This window comes from Nicotiana tabacum, chromosome 10 (genome assembly GCF_000715075.1).
Source record: "Nicotiana tabacum cultivar K326 chromosome 10, ASM71507v2, whole genome shotgun sequence".
Taxonomy (NCBI): domain Eukaryota; kingdom Viridiplantae; phylum Streptophyta; class Magnoliopsida; order Solanales; family Solanaceae; genus Nicotiana; species Nicotiana tabacum.
Window position 1 is genome coordinate 63610421 of NC_134089.1, and position 6000 is coordinate 63616420.

Sequence of the window (6000 nt, forward strand, 5' to 3'; positions counted from 1 at the left end):
ATGACAACGTAAGAATAAACTACGAAAATATTCATAATGGAAAATTGCAAGAAAAATAGAAGAGAATAAGAACTATGATGTTTTGGGTAATCTCTCACACTTGTTCTTCTTGCCAAAGTAATCTCAAAATAAGCCCCTTTTTCTTAGGCGAGTTTCCTACATCTTATAAGGGTTTTACAAAAGTTTTTCCGAATTGACACTTTGGCCCCTTAAATTTCTGGACTGTGAACATGCCGCCGCGGCCGCGGCGTCGACCGCGGCACTAACCGCGGAGAACACTGACTCCAACCGCAGCGCGGACCGCAGTGAGTATGCTGGGCCTTTTTGTCTCCGCGTTCCTTCTCTTTTTGCTCTTTTTGTATTTGGGTACTTCTTGAGTGAGTGTTTTCTTCACGTTATTGCCTCTAAACACTTCATGTTGCTTCCTCACATCTTATATTCCCTGCGAAACCAAATAACATTAATTAAAGCATTTTATTGGCAACTTACATTATAAAACAACAACAAAGCATGGGCAATTATGGTGTAAATAACAACTATATAGCCTATTATCAATATACGACAGGAATCTTGGCACGTATCAATAAGGAACCGACAAATCAGCAAATCAGGAGATTTTTACCTTTTATAGAATTGTACCTAAAGTTGGACTCTCCTTCTATATAAAGGGGGTCTGATTACTTGTAAAACACATGGTAACACACATCCCAAAGCAACATAATATTATTTTCTTTCTGTAAGCTATTGTTCTTCTGTATCTAATATCGTTCGAATAACATACAGTTCAAGTGAGACTTACTTTTCAAGGCTATAATTGTTCAAGTCGTATGGTTTGAATTTACTTTATCATTGTTCGCTTTAATTACAATTCAATTTATCGCTTTGTGTCAAATTAATTCACGTATCGTTAAAATTACTTACAAATTCAATTGTTATCCGATTTTGAGGGCAAACAGTTTGGCGCCCACCGTGGTGCTAAGGAAAATAGTGGTTATTTGATATAAATTTTCATAACACACACTATTTTACACTTGTTCTTTGAAGTGTCTCTGATTTCAGGTTTAAGCTCAAAATGTCAAATTCACAATTAGCACCCTCACCTGTTGATAATGAGTCAAGTCACCATGGTGAAAATAGTAACATAGCACCCAGTAACGAATCCTGTCAGAATTCCAATTGCGGACCCGTTGGACGCTAACTCGCATGTGGCTATCGACACAAACCTACCTACTAACCCTGAGAATAGCATCCGTGGTGGAGCCCTATCGACAACGCAAAATACTCAAAATAATGGAGGAGACGGGATCAATCTACAGATGATCTTTCGAAATGTTATAGGATCAATAGACGGTGATAGCTTAGTTACAGAACCAAAGCCGCACACCAAGCAGAATTGAACCCTATTCGTCTCGGAAAATCACTCGCAGGGAAGAACCGGCCGCGAAGATGTCAAATGAAAATGAGTCGGTCCCAACCCCGAGATCTTAAAATGCTCGAGGAACTTACAAAACAGATAGAATTAGGGGAGAAGAAAATCGAAGCAAACGACAAAAAGGTGAAAACGTACAATTCCAGGGTCAACCAAATCCGGGAGCACCGTCGATACTGAAAGGCTTGGATTCCAAAAAGTTCATACAAAAACCTTTTCCTCCGAGTGCGGTTCCGAAGCCGATCCCTAAAAAATTTCGCATGCCTGAGATTCCTAAGTACAAGGGAACAACTGACCCAAATGAGCATGTCACTTCCTATAGATGCGCCATCAAAGGAAACGACTTGGAGGAGGATGAGATCGAGTGTGTCTTGCTGAAAACATTTGGAGAAACCCTGTCAAAGGAACCTATGATATGGTATCACAACTTACCTCCTAATTCTATTGACTCTTTTACTATGCTTGCAGACTCTTTCATGAAAGCACACACTAGGGATATTAAGGTCGAGACCAAGAAGTCGGACCTCATCAAAGTAAGACAAAAGGATAATGAGATGCTTAGAGAGTTCGTATCTCGGTTTCAAATGGAACGGATGGACTTACGACCGGTCTCTGATGATTGGGCCATTCAAGTTTTCACCCAAGGACTCAATGTTCGAAGTTTGGTGACTTCACATAAATTGAAACAGAATCTGATAGAGTATCCGGCCATTGCTTGGGTTGATGTGCATAATCGATATCAATCGAAAATTGGAGTCGAAGATGATAAATTGGGGGCTCCTTCCGAGTCCGTTATCCTGTTAGACCCATCGACATAGTTAAGAGGGATATCGACCATGAACAAAGGTCGGACATGGATCAATACCGGCCGTACAATGGGGATCGAAGAATTAGTGGGTCCGAACGGAGTTCTATGCGAAATGAAAGGAGAAATGACCGAGGCCAGAGCAGTCGGGGACTCATGAGCAAGAACGGTTTTGACAGTCCTATTGCGCCTAAAGAAGCACCAAGGTTATCAGAATATAACTTTAATGTCGATGTTACTGCCATCGTATTAGCTATCAGAGGCATCAAAGATACCAAATGGCCTCGACCTCTACAATCCGGCTCAGCCCAAAGGGATCCAAACTCGATACACAAACATCATGGCACTCATGACCATAGAACAAAGGATTATCGACAGTTGAGGGAGGAGGTAGCCAGTTATTCAACAACGAGCATCTTCGAGAATTCCCGAGCGACCGAGCCAAGAACCATTTCAGAAATAGGGATTTTAATAAACAGACCGAGCAAGAAGAACCGTAACACGTCATTAACATTTTCATTGGTGGGGTCAATGTTCCCCAAGGGCCGATGTTAAAATGCACGAAAGTATCTATCACAAGGGAAAAATGGACTCAAGATTACATACCAGAAGGAACTTTGTCTTTCAACGATGAGGATATAGAAGCAATCGTGCAGCCCCAAACCGATGCACTAGTAATATTTGTACTCATAAATAAATCTCGAGTTAAGCATGTGTTAATTAATCCAGATAGCTTGGCCAACATCATCCGATCGAGGGTCGTAGAACAGCTCGGCCTACAAGATCAAATCGTGCCTGTAGTCCGAGTTTTAAACTGATTCAATATGGCATGGGAAACTACTAAGGGAGAGATAATATTACCAGTGAATGCCGCCGAAACCATCCAGGAAACCAAGTTTTATGTGATCGAAGGAGAAATTAGGTACAACGCCCTATTCGGGAGGCCATGGATTCACAACATGAGGGCAGTGCCCTCGACTTTTCACCAAGTGTTAAAATTCCCAATGCCAGGAGGGATTAAAACAATCTACGGGGAGCAACCGGCTGCAAAGGAAATGTTTTCAGTCGAAAAAGTGATTCTAATATCAACATTGGCAACATCAAAGGAATCAAGTTCGGATACAAAGCAAGAGGCTAAATAGCAATTATCGACACCAGCCATGACCTAATCGGATAAACAAGGGACTGATGAAGACGATGATTACGGGGTTCCCAGATCTTTTATAGTCCCCGATGATTCCGACACCACTAAATCAATGGTAGAGGAGCTGGAACAAGTCACATTGATCAAACGTCTATCCAATCGGAAGGTATACCTGGGCATGGGGTTAACCCCTAAGCTCAGGAAAGAACTCATTCAATTTCTTATAGCTAATATAAATTATTTCGCTTGGTCCCATCTTGATATGACAGGGAACCCACCGGAGATAACCACTCACAAGCTAAGCCTAGACCTGAAATTCCACCCGATCAAGCAGAAGAGGAGACCCCAATTTGAGGTTAAACACACTTTCATCAAGGACGATATATCTAAACTCCTTACAATAGGGTCAATTCGGGAGGTATAATACCCGGATTGGTTAGCAAACATAGTGGTAGTCCCTAAAAAGGGGAACAAATTAAAAATGTGTGTAGACTATAAGAATCTGAATAAGGCGTGTCCCAATGACTCTTTCCCTTTACCCAATATCGATCGCATGATCGATGCTACGGCCGGCCACAAGATCTTCAGTTTTCTCGATGCCTATTCCATGTACAACCAAATACGGATGAACCCAGATGATCAATAAAAAACCTCATTCATCACTAAGTACGACACATAATGTTATAACGTGATGCCATTCGGATTGAAAAATGCTGGTGCCACTTATTAACGCCTAGTAAATCGGATGATTAAAACCCTACAAGTAGAGGACTATTTAAAACATTTACAGGAAACCTTCAGCATATTGAAGAAATACAATATGAAGCCGAACCCAGAGAAGTGTGCGTTTGGAGTCGGATCGGGTAAATTCCTTGGGTTCATGGTATCCAATCGGAGAATCGAGATCAACCCCGACAAGATCAAATCCATCGAAGATATCACAGTGATGGACAACGTAAAGGCCGTGCAAAGGTTAATTGGGTGCATAGCCGCCCTGGGGTGATTCATCTCGAGGTCTTTCGATAAGAGCAACCGATTATTCTCACTGTTAAAAAATAAGAATAACTTTTCGTGGACCCCGGAGTGCTAACGGGCCTTGGAGGAGCTCAAACGGTACCTATCAAGCATACCGCTGCTTCATGCGCCGAAGACAAACAAACAACTATACCTATACTTGGTAGTATCATAGATAGCGGTAAGTTGAGTCCTGGTTCGGGAAGATCAAGGTAGGCAATTTCCAATTTACTATGGTAGTAGGACTCTAGGTGAGGCCGAAACTAGGTACCTTCACCTAGAAAAATTGGCACTCGCTTTGCTAAGTGCCTCTAAGAAACTGAAACCATATTTTCAGTATCATCCTATATGTGTTGTGACTACTTACCAATTGCAAAATATAATGCATAAACCTGATCTCTTAGGGTGTTTGGCCAAATAGGCCGTGGAAATCAGTAGGTACGATATTGAATATCGGCCTCGAACAGCCACTAAATCTCAAATTTTGCAAACTTCGTGGCCAACTTTATGCCGGATCTAATGCCCGAGGTCGAAAGAGAGTTATTGGTAAACTTGGGGACGTCTTTCGAAATCTGAACCCTCTGTACGGATGGGGCCTCGAATGCAAAAGGGTCCAAACTTGGCATCGTATTTAAGCCACCTATAGGCCATGTAGTTAGGCAGTCTATTAGAACTATGAAATTGACTAACAACGAGGCACAATACGAGGCCTATGATTGCAGGTCTCGAACTAGCCAAAATCTTGGGAGCGTAGGTGATCGAAGCTAAGTACGACTCTCTCCTCGTAGTAAACCAAGTTAATGGTTCATTCGAGGTCAGAGAAGAATAAATGTAAAGGTACCTAGATAAGTTGCAGGTAACATTACATCGGTTCAAGGAGTGGACTTTGCAACATGTACCTCGGGATCAAAACAACGAGGAAGATGCCTTTGCAAACTTAGGATCGTCGGTCGAGGACGACGAGCTCAACTCGGGGGCAGTCGTACAACTCATGAGATCGATAGTGGAAGAAGGTCACGTAGAGATAAACTCTTCAAGCTTGACTTGGGATTGGAGAAACAAATATGTAGAGTATCTGAAAACTAGGAAATAACCCTTGAATCCAAAAGAATCGAGGGCCCTGCGCGCAAAGGCAACCCGATTTAGCTTGTCAGAAGATGGAACCTTATTCAGAAGAACATTTGATGGCCCACTAGTAATATGTCTAGGACTAGGAGATACTCAGTATGCCCTAAAGGAAGTTCACGAGGGCACCTGTGGAAATTATTCTGGCACTGAATCATTGGTTCGAAAGGTGATCAGAGCTGGCTACTACTAGATCTACATGGAAAAGGATGCGAAGGAATTCGTACAAAAGTGTGATAAATGCCAAAGACATGTTCCGATGATTCGCCAACTCGGGGAGCTGCTGAATTCGATTTTGTCACCATGGCCAATCATGAAGTGGGGAATGGACATCGTTGGCCACCTTCCATAGGCACCCGGTAAGGCTCAATCTATATTGTTTATGACTGACTATTTTTCTAAGTGGGTGGAAGCCCAGGCATATGAGAAGGTCAGGAATAAGGAATTCATCGATTTCGTTTGGGACCGCATCATATGACGGTT